Source organism: Rhinoderma darwinii, chromosome 5 (assembly GCF_050947455.1).
Source record: "Rhinoderma darwinii isolate aRhiDar2 chromosome 5, aRhiDar2.hap1, whole genome shotgun sequence".
In the NCBI taxonomy this organism is placed as follows: Eukaryota; Metazoa; Chordata; class Amphibia; order Anura; family Rhinodermatidae; genus Rhinoderma; species Rhinoderma darwinii.
Genome location: NC_134691.1, coordinates 229,765,977 through 229,777,537, shown reverse-complemented (window position 1 = coordinate 229,777,537; position 11,561 = coordinate 229,765,977).

Genomic DNA, 11,561 nt, shown 5'->3' with positions numbered 1-11,561 from the left:
CCTTATGTGTTGACTAAAATCAGATTCCAAAAGTGCTATTTGTGTTTGCTATTGTTTTTGTCTTTCTGATGGGATCTCCCCTTTTAATCCCATTATTTCAACACCTGTTGGACAATGCATTTGTACAGTCATGTGTGATAATGAGCTAATTTATTAAATGCAATTAATTAATACATTGCCACCTCTTGTTGTGTGTGTGTGTGTGTGTGTCTTCTGTGTTTCTGTGTTTCCGGCATTTCACATTGGAACAGCTCATTCACCTTCCTTGTCTTCTCTCCGCCCTCCCTTTTAGGTAGGTTAAAGAGCTGCACCTGAGCCAGCCACTGATTGATTGATTGATGCAGCACCACAGTCAAATAGTGGAGTGGAGTAGGGGGAACAGCAAACAGCCATTAAAGCAGCCCGCCCGCCACAATGGACCTACCTGTGTACACTAGATGGATGTGATGGAATGTACTGTCGTCCCTACATTTCCAAGAAGAAGTAAGAATTGCAGTTGCAACAAACCCTTGCTTGCCTACAAAGAGAGCAGCAATTTGGATTTGTTACTATGTTACCTAGAAGAATAACAAACTGTGCAAGGATGGAGGTTGTAGGAGCAAGGAGAACAAGTTGTCTGTAAAGTTGGTGGATGCCTATTTTCCATTTTGCAGTCCCTTGTCTCCCTCTTGTGGCCTCCTGGAGGCAAATAAATGTGCAAAAAAAAGACAGCCTGGCGGCCGGCTGTTGCAGTGTTGCCCTCTCAGGCAACACTGAGTGACTGACTGAGCCTCACCGTCTTATATAAAGTTCAGACGGAACTTTGCACGTGTCATAGTGGAGCCCTCAGGATTCCAGAGCCAGCTTTCTGACATCATAATGGGGCCTGCCTCAGAGATAAAAGCCTGGGCCCAGGCAGTGTTGTTCAGTGCTGCTCAGCAGGCAGCACAGGACTGGATTAAAGCTGATACAAGGTGTGAAGGAACAAGGGGTGGCTGTGGGCATGCACTTGCTGCCGCTGCCAGTGTTTATCTGCATGGCAGGAGGGCATTTGGGCGTTGCCAGGAAGGCGTTTTTATGTAGATTCCTCCTCTTTCAGCACTGCATTGTGGTGCAAGCAAAAGAAGCAAATCCTGTGTAGCTTCCTCTCCGGCCTTTATTCACCTCCCTCCCGCTTAGTAGCTGTAAATGTGTGTGAGCCTGCAGGGCCCCATGGAATTGCCTAGGAGTAGGCTGAATCAATCGCTGCAAGGGGTGAACAGCAGTATGGGACAGGCTCGGGCAAGGCAAGGGCCGCTCGGGTTATCGCTTCTCGGCCTTCTGGCTGAGATCAAGTGTAGTTCTGATTACTTGTAGTCAGTGCTGCCTGGTCTTGGTTAGGAGGTGCTCAGGTACCCTCTCTCTCGGCCTCGGGGGATCGTCCAGGTTCGCCTGGACTTCACCCCCGTGCTGCTATTTGGGAGAGAGGCTTAGTCCTGAGCAACGAGTTGCGATCCACATATCCCCCGTGTAGGCTTCGGCCGAAAAGGGGAAAAGCTGCGTAGACGTTACGTCACCAACGGGTGGCGTAACTTTCCTTGAAAACCCCTCACCATGGACGAAAGTCCTGGTGAGATACCGGCGTATGCCCGGATAAAGAATACAATCCGTGTAATTGTATCAGAAGAGAAGGCGACGACCTGCGGCCTGAAGTTCTTGGTGGAGACCGTGCTTGTTGGCATTTTCAACATTCAGAAGCGGGAGATATTGGCGGTACAAGACTATCCTAGGAGAAGAACATACGACATAACTTTTGTACAGAATGGAGTGTTCCAAGATCTGCTGGCGGCATACATGGTAAAAAACGATCCGAGACTGGACGGTATTGAATTTTACGAACATGTGTTGGACATCACTAAGATGATTGTGATAAAAATGTACTGCCCGTTTGCTGATTTAAAAGATGTGATGTCCTTTTTATCCCCCTATTTCAAAAGTGTAAAATGTATTGGCAAAATAATGAACGAAGTTGGAGTTTGGACGTCAAAGTGGAGATTTTTAGTAACTTGTTATAGAGATGCCAATACAGCAGGGGGGATAATGTTGCCGCCAGCACGCTTTAAATTAGGTGATATGGCAGGAGATCTTTTTTATACAGGAATGCCTCCATTCTGTAGAAAATGTCAAAAGTACGGTCACACCAAAGAGTTCTGCGAAAGCACCTGTAGGAACTGTGGCAGCTCTGAGCACGAGGCCAAAACTTGCCCTCTGGGGAAAAGGTGTCGTTTTTGCAGCCGAGTTGGTCATCTATATGCTACTTGTCCCCACAGATCGGAACAACCCGAGGTCCGGCCGAGGCGTCCAGAGCAGCCAGCAGGCCAGATCGCCCCCGCACAAGGAGAGGAACCAAGAGGTGAAGAGGCAGATGACATGGACACCTCCAGCAGACCCCCCCAAACAGGTGACCCAAAGGAGCAAAGGCGGTTTAAGAGAAGAGCCAGTGATCAGCGGACGAAAAAGCCCCCTCAGGAAACGGAGGAGATGGGTAGTTCGGATGAAGCTGATCCGCCTGGGCCGCAGGAGGTGCTGGGTCAGCCTGTACCTGAGGCAGAGGACCCGGGCGGAGCGGCAGCAAGGACTAAAAGGCGTAGGGCGTACTCAGAGGTGGCAGCGGGGGTGCCGATGGGAGTACCTGCTAGAGCGAAAGCAGGGAAACCAGTTGACGCGCCCCCGGAAGCACCAGCTGAAGGTCTCCCCCCTTCTCGCCAGTTGGGGGAGACAAGCATAGCTACCTCTGAGGTGACAGAAGTCCCGGAAACGGCCGCGAGTGCGTTTCCTGCCCCTATCGTAGGGGAGGAGGCTGCCATACAATATGCTCCAGAAACCTTGCCCGTGGAGTCCATCTGGGACCCATTTGCGATAAGTGCCTCAGGTATGGCGGGGGGTCAGCTGTCTGACATGAGTTCCTCTCCAATCTCCTCAAGTTATACAGTCGGTTTGAAGTCGGAGGGCGATGAGAGTTCGAGTGAGGTCTCTGGTAACGCTGAGGACTGCTGAGGCCACCTCGGGTAAGATTACATAAGACTGTCTCTTTTCCCTTTTCCTCATGGCAGAGTTAGGTGGCATTTCCTTAAATGTTAGGAGCGTGCATTCTAAGACGAGAAGAGCTGCCCTGTTTGACTATCTTTCTATTTTTTCCGCCACCGTTTTTTTCCTACAGGAATGCTGTATCCCACATCGCACGAACTACAACAAATATAAGGAAGACTGGAGACTCGGACCTTCAGTGTGGTCCGGGTCTAACGATTCCAGAGCCGCAGGTGTCGCCATTTTATTTAAAGGGAACGTTTTAATTGACAGTTTTAATGAAATTTTACCAGGTAGAATTTTATTGGTCAAAGCTTTTATAGACGGTATTAGATGGCAGTTTTTAAATTTTTATGGGTCCTCGGACAAGAATGAAAGAGCTAGAATGCTAGAGATTTTACCCCTTTTTTTAAACGATTCAGAGCCACTTGTTTTAGCGGGTGATTTTAATTGTATTTTAAAGGGGGAACGCCGGTTCTCTAACTCAGTAAGCAGGAATTATGACAAAACCTCCTCATTATTAAAAGATATAGTTACTGATTTTAAACTTACTGATGTTTTTAAGAAATGTAACAGCAATTTATCTGCAGAGGCCGGCGTCACCTGGAGCAATGTGAACTGTAGCTCCAGGATCGATTTTATATTCTGCTCTTATCAAGTACTGCCTTTTAAATGTGATCTTAATCCCAATGTTTTATCTGATCATAAATTATTGTATTTTAAAGTTAAAAATGATATTGGGAAAAATACTGTCAAAAAAGCCTGGAAAATGAACGTTTCCCTTTTAGATGATCCGCAAATTTTATCTGATTTTATTACCTTTTATAAGGGCTGCAGACGGGTAAGACATCCAAATATGTCCATAGTCTCATGGTGGGAGAAAATAAAAATAAAAATAAGAGACTTTTTCATAAAAATCGGAAGGAGAAAAGCAAAAGAAAAACAGGATTTTTTTGCTAATTTGAATACCCGTCTGCAGACCCAATACAAGTTCAGAGAACAGGGTATGCAGGTGGAGGAGGAGATTATGGAGATTAGGAAGGAGATCTCCCAGTGCCTGGAGCAGAGAGGTAAGGAAATTGTCTTTCGTTCAAAAATGAAACACCTCGAGGAAAATGAGACCTGCTCCAGGTACTTTTTTAAGAAAATTAACGATAAGCATACCCTGTTAGACAATGTTGATGGAGATACAAACACTGACAATATTTTAAAAAAGGTACACAGATTTTATGCGGATCTTTTTAATATAAAGCTTGTTAATGTTGATTTGATGAACGACTCATTGAAGGAGGTTGACGCTGTTTTAAATCCTGTCTCCAAAGATTTTTTATTACAGGATATTACGGAACAGGAGATTTTAGATACCATCAAGAGTTTTAAAACAGGTAAAGTCCCTGGCCCTGATGGTATACCCATAGAGTTTTATGTCACATTTTATGGAGTTTTAAAAGAGGATCTCTATTCCCTTTTTACTCAAGTTTTTAGAACAAAAGCCCTCCCGGGGTCCTGGAAGAAAGGTGAGGTGTCCCTGCTTTATAAAAAGGGGGACAAAACAGATATTAAAAACTGGAGGCCTATCACCTTACTGAACACAGACTACAAAATAATGGCCAAGATTTGCGCGAATAGGCTAAAGGCTGTTATAGAGAAAATCGTCCACTCCAACCAAGTCTGTGGGATACCTGGGAGGAGCATATGGGACAATTTAAACCTTTTAAAAGATGCTATTGGTGATACGAAGGAGAGAAAAGGCAGATTGGCGGTTTTATCCATAGATTTCGAGAAAGCCTTTGATAGAGTATCACATTTTTATCTTTTTAAGGTTTTAGAAAAGATGGGTATACCAGAAGGCTTTTTACAGTCTCTGAAGGCCTTTTATGAAAATTGTACGAGCAAGATTTTAGTAAAGGGTTTTAAGACACAGGATGTCCTTTTAAACTCCGGAGTGAAGCAGGGGTGTCCCTTGTCCCCACTACTTTTTATATGTGCGATCGAGCCTCTACTCTGCAGATTGAGGAATGACAAGCAGATATGTGGAGTCCCCCTGCCGGGCGGGGGGGGACTAGAGGCAAAAGTAGTGGGGTACATGGATGATGTCGCGGTCCTGTGCAGGGACGCCCCGTCACTGCAAAAAGCATTACAACAGATATACCAATTTTGCTGCTCCTCCGGTTTTAAAGTCAATTTTAATAAAAGTAATATTTTAAATATTGGCAATATGATTTTACAGGACATTCCAGTCCCTGTGTCGGAGTCTGTACAGATTTTAGGGGTCTCCTTCAATGAGTCAAACAATGGTTTTATCAGTTGGGACTTGGTGGCACAAAAAGTTAATAAGAAAATTTGTTTATGGAATCTTAGAAAACTGACAATGGAGGGAAAAATTTTAATCACAAAAATGGTGATTTTACCAATTTTATTATATCTAAGTATGGTTTTCCCTCCCCCTGATATTTTATTAAAAAAGATTACCAAGGCATGTTTTACATTTTTATGGAATTCTAGGATGGAGAAGCTCAGGAGAGAAAAAGTGATGTTACCAAAGCTAATGGGTGGTAAAGATTTTCCAAATATAAAAGCATTTCTTTTAATCCATTTTTTTACACTGTGTCTTAATACTGTTTTTAAGGAACACTACTGGTCTTATTTTATCCGTTTTAACACTGGCTATTTTATGAGGAGGTACGGATGGTTCTCTACGGTTTTAAGCTCGCCATATGCTTTTAACCTGCCAGACCAGTATAAGATTTTAGAAAAAATAGTGAACCTTTTTAACCTAAAAGACAAAAGAATAGAAGATGTAAAAAATAGTAAATATGTTTTAAAGGAAATAAAAGAAAATGTTTTAATAGCCCCCATTAGCAATTTTAATGAAAACAAATGCAAAATTATCTGGAGCATGGTTAATGCTAAATTCATTTTTAATTCACAGAAGGATCTGGCCTGGAGCTGCGCCCACGAGTGTCTTCCATGCCGGGCATTCCAGCATCGAAGGGGACTGACCAACTCGGCTGCGTGTCCAAGGGGAGGATGCCGCGATGACGAGACAGTCTTACATCTCTTTTGGCAATGTTATTTTTCACAACTTATATGGACAAAAATCCTCCCCTTGATGAAGAAGATAACCGGAATAAAGAGAATTACAAGTGAAGGCGTTTTTTACGGATGTCTGGAGTGCCCAACAAGGACTCAGAAAATTATGGCATGGAAGATTACTAACTGCGTTAAAGCAGCTCTGTGGGCGGCCAGGAATATTCTTTTATTCAAACATGAAATTTTATCTGTGAATGATATTTTAGGAATTTGTTTTTATGAAATGCACAAGTATTATCTTTTAGACAAAAAATTCTCTCCTGTTTTAAGTAGAAAATGGTTTTTTAGCGAATGGAATTCTATAATATGATGCCACCAAGTGCCCTTTTATAAATTGTATGATTTTAATCTGACAATTTGTATTTATTTTTTAACCATTGTTGTAAAATTTGAATCCCTGTAAAAATGTTGAAAAATGTTAATTTATTGTAAAACCTGAAAAATTTTAAATAAACGGTTACCCCCAAAGTTGGGGTAGTCAACTTAAAAAAAAAAAATCTGTTCTTATCAGTCCTTGTAAGGATAGATAGCTCGGAGAACCACTGGGGGCTATAAACACTAGCTTAGCGATCCAAGAGCGTTCCAGACGAAGCCGGCGACGAACTGCGGAGAAGAACCAGCGAAGACGACGATCCAGAAGGGAGAAGCCGCCATCGGGGAAGAAGCTCCGGGAGATCGCTGCCGGGAAGAAGAAGGAGAACTGCGACAGAGACCTTCGGAGAAGAGCCGCTGCTGAAGGGGATCTTTGAAGAAGCTCGGCCGCAGAAGAAGCTCGACGAGGAACCGCTGCGGAAGAAATTTCGTGGAAGAACCTCGGCCAGCAAGGAGAAGATTTGCATAGCTCCGCCCCCTTCGGGAAAGAGCTATCGAAGATCCTCCCCAAGCGACAGGAACAGCTGGAAGAAGCCATGGCCTCAACCAGCAACCCTGCCACCCAGAAGAAGAAGGCTGATGGACCAGGTGAGCCGGCCCAGGCCAGGACATCTCCTCCTGAAGCCTCCTCAAGCCAACAGGCCACCAGGAAGCCGAACCAGGCTGCTCCAACCCTGGAGCCCTGGATGAAGCAGACGGTGGCCCTGAAGCTGAAGGAGGTGGACGGGAGAGTGCCGGACATGACGGAAGAAGTGTTCTGCCAGAAGATGCTCCTGGACCAGGGCTTCGCTAAGCCGGAGACCATCAGCATCCAGGCCTTCATGACCGGGATGTTCTTCGTGACCTTCGCTTCGATCAACATCTGCAGAAGGTACTGGGAGATGGTGAAAGCGGCGAGGCCTGAATCCCCTTTCTCTCGCTTTGTGGGCAACTGCCCTGTCCAAAGAGAGGAAAGGCGGGTGACGGTCTCAATGCGGAACCCACACACCCCCGGCAAAGACATCACCACGCTCCTGAAGCGGTTCTGCACAGTGGTGAGGGAACCCACCCACATCCTGAACGGACTCGGCTTCTGGACTGGCAAGTGGTCGGTAATCGTCCGACTGAACAAGGATTCCAGCGCGGAAGACGGCCTCCAACACCTGCCCCAGTCATTCTCGCTGGGCAACTCCTACGGCCTCATCTACTACCCGGACATGCCGCAGATCTGCAGGAGATGCAGCAAGAAGGGTCATTCGGTGAAGGACTGCAAGGAGGACGCCTGCAAGAACTGCCGGGTAACAGGACACGAGACCAAAGACTGCCCGAAACGGACAATGTGCAACCTCTGCGGACAAGCAGCCCACTCCTACAAGGACTGCCCGAAGAGGGATCGATCCTGGGCAACTGTAGCGGCGAAAGCTCCGGCCAGAGGGAACCCCGCCCCAGCCAGAGCTCCAGCGGCGCAGAAGACCGGGAATAAGAAGGATGGTAAGAAGACGACAGTCCCTCCCCCCCGTCTCCCGGCCCTCCCTCGCCCTACCCTTCCCACCCTCCCTCGCCCGGCCCTCCCCACCCCCCCGTCCCCAACCCCTGTCACCCCCACTGAGGCTCTCACCTTCTCCTACCCACCCATCTCAGTGGTCCTGTCACCTGCACCTCTCCCAACCCAGCCTCCCTTCTCCCCAGCTCCAGCAGCACTAACATCTTCCCCTCCAGCTGCTGGAGTCCTCTCCCTGGAGGATTTTCCCCCTCTTGTCTCCTCAGGTGCCATCCAGAGGAAGAGAAAGGTGAGGGACAGCCCAGCTGCTGAGTCCTCAAAGCGACAAGTCGTGGAAATCTGCGAAGATTCCCTTGCGCAGCAGGAGGAAATGGAGCAGATGGTGGAGGAACTCGTGTCTGAACCTGAGGTCATCGACTTCACAACAGACATCCAGGTGGCTACAATCCTGGAACAATTTTTGTCAGAGGGCCTGCTGGATCTTTCGGACCCGCCAGGAGAGGAGGATCCGCCCGACCGGACTGGTAACTAAGGTGTATCGTTTGCACTAACCTTCTTTATTCTCCCCCATGGCTGCTAAACTTAACATCTTTAGCCTCAATGTGAGGAGTGTTAGAGATAGGACTAGATGTCAGATGGTGCTAACTTTTCTTTCCAAGCAGTCGAGTGATGTATTTATGCTGCAGGAATGTACTCTCCCCTCTTCCAGGTCATACCATCATCTGGCCAGGCAGTGGACCCATGGCCCGTCCTACTGGTCTGGTGGGGGCGACTGTAAGTCTGCAGGGGTTGCCATCCTGATTAGGGGAGGCGTATTTACTGTTGACTCTGTCCAGGAGCTCGCCTGCGGCCGCTTGTTGGTCGTAGACGGTTCCTGGGCAGGAGAGCCGATTAGGCTCATCAACGTGTACGCTCCCCCTATGAAGGCTGAGCGCCTGGAACTATTCCAGACCCTGCGGACCCAGCTCGCCACCACTAGGGCAGTGGTGATGGCCGGGGACTTCAACTGCCCCATCGAAGAGGATGGACGAAGTTCCGGCACTTCAATCAAACTGGATGTCAGTTCCAAACTGCTTATCGAGATGGTAACCGAAGCATCCTTGCAGGACGTTGTGGGCTCCATGGGGATTGGCTCTGTGAACTATTCATGGAGCCGACCCGATGGCTCACTTCGTTCTCGGATTGACTTTGTGTTCACCTCCCGGGCAGTCAAGCAGCATGGGCACTCCATGGTCCCCTGCTTCTTCTCTGACCACAGGGCCATTCTCTTCCAGGGTGCCATCGGCCACGGTTTTCCTCCCGGCCCTGGCTCCTGGAAGCTGAATTGTGCCCTGCTGGAAAGAGAGGAGGTACTGGCGGAACTTAGAGACGCCTATATTGTTTGGAGGAATGATAAAGTTTTCTTTGACAAAACCTGTGACTGGTGGGAATATGTTAAAGTTGAATTTCGTTGTTTCTTTCAGGCAAAAAGTCGTCAACAGGCGTGTGAGAGGAAGAGAGACTTCAGAGAGATGCAGCGTCAGCTGCGATCCCTGCAAGACCTCCTTCAATGCGGCTGGGACGTCAGGAAGGAGCTGGAGGAAGCCAAAAAGGGCCTGAAAAGGCACTTTGAGGAGGAATCCAAGCGAATTGTCTTTCGTTCCAAGGTGGAGAACCTGGAGAAGGGTGAGAAATGTAACTCGTTCTTTTTCAGGAAACTCCATGCCGGCCACACGCCCCTGAAGGAACTTCGAGACGAGACCGGAAACATGCATTCTGGGAAGAAGGAGGTGATGGGAGTCGTCACAGACTACTACCGAAGCCTCTACTCCCGGAAAACCACTGACCCCGAAGCCGCCGATAAATTCCTGTCAGGTATCACTAATCATCTTGATCCTGCAGGTACGGAGGCTATGGATGTACCCCTGACGGTGGAGGAACTGCTCTCTGCCGCTAAATCCTTCAGACCCGGCAGGACCCCGGGCAGTGATGGTCTCCCAGCAGAGCTCTATGTAGCGCTGGGGGACTTGATCAGTCCGGACCTGCTGGAGCTCTATGAGGAGATGGTGGTGGAGGGTAGAATGCCACCGTCCTTGAGAGAAGGCATGATCACGATCTTGTATAAGCGGAAGGGGGAGAGATGTGACCTGAAAAACTGGCGTCCCATCTCTCTCCTGAACGTGGACTACAAGATCCTCGCCAAAGTATTGGCCAACAGACTGAAGGTTGTCATCGGACAGATCATCGGATCGGACCAAACCTGCGGCATTCCTGGCCGTAGGGTGGCCGACAGTCTTGCCCTGGTGAGGGACACGGTGCATTACATGCAAAGCCGCCGTACACACGCGGCCCTGGTCAGTCTGGATCAGGAGAAGGCTTTTGACCGGGTCTCTCACGAATTCATGGGTAAGGCTCTGCGTAGGCTGCGGCTTGGCAGGTTGTTCTGTTTGTATGTTAACCTGATGTATTGCGACATTTACAGCTCGGTGCTGGTGAACGGCTGGAAGACTGACCCCTTTCCTGTATCGTCGGGGGTTAGACAAGGCTGTCCTCTTTCACCTCTCCTTTTTGTTTGTGTTATAGAGCTCTTCGCAGAGGCTATCCGGCAGAATGGAGAGATCAGAGGGATCACCGCACCAGGTCCAGGACACTTCGAGGTCAAATGCTCGCTGTACATGGACGACGTGACCGTCTTCTGCGCTGACCAGAGTTCGGTGACTGCACTCGTCCAGACCTGTGAGGAGTTCGGACGCGCTTCAGGGGCAAAAGTCAACTGCGGGAAGTCGGAAGCCATGCTCTTCGGAAAGTGGTACCTGCCTTCTCCTGCCTCCTTCCCGTTTACTATCAAGCCGGACTTCATCAAAATTCTGGGAGTCTGGTTCGGTAAGGAAGGTGCAGCCCTAAAGTCGTGGGAAGAACGCTTGGCCAAAGTCAACCAAAGGATCGGACTGTGGAGCCTCAGACAACTCACTATTGAGGGCAAAGCAATGGTCCTGCGTAACGAAGTCTTGCCTGTGCTACAATACACTGCACAGGCATGGCCCCCTCTTGCCACCGTCTCGAGGGCCATTACCAGGACTGTGTTTCGCTTCATCTGGGGCTCGAAAATGGACAGAGTAAAGCGGACTGTTATGTACAAGGAGCCCCGCAAAGGTGGGAAGGGTATACCCGACATTCCCACTCTGCTGCGGATCGCTTTTGTATGTGACTGTGTTCGTAGGACTCTGAGGACAGCAAACGGCTCTGCGGGCAAGGCCATGTCCCGCTACTTCCTCCTTCCCCTCTGGCGAGGTTTTGGCTGGGACAAGTGGGACAGCTCCTTCCCTTACAACTGGCACGCTCCCTGGTTCTACGGAGATGTCGTCCGGTTCGTGAGGGAGCATCAACTGGAGGGTCTTAAGCCCGACTTGTGGAAACCTAAGACGATCCACAAGCACATCAGAGCAAAGGACTCACTGGAGTCTGTTCCAGGGCTTCATGCCGACACGTTGGAGACTGTTTGGACTAACGTGTCATCTGGCAGGTTGACCAACGGGCACAAGGACATTTCATGGATGGCCATCCAGGGAGGACTGCCTCTTAGGTCATTCAT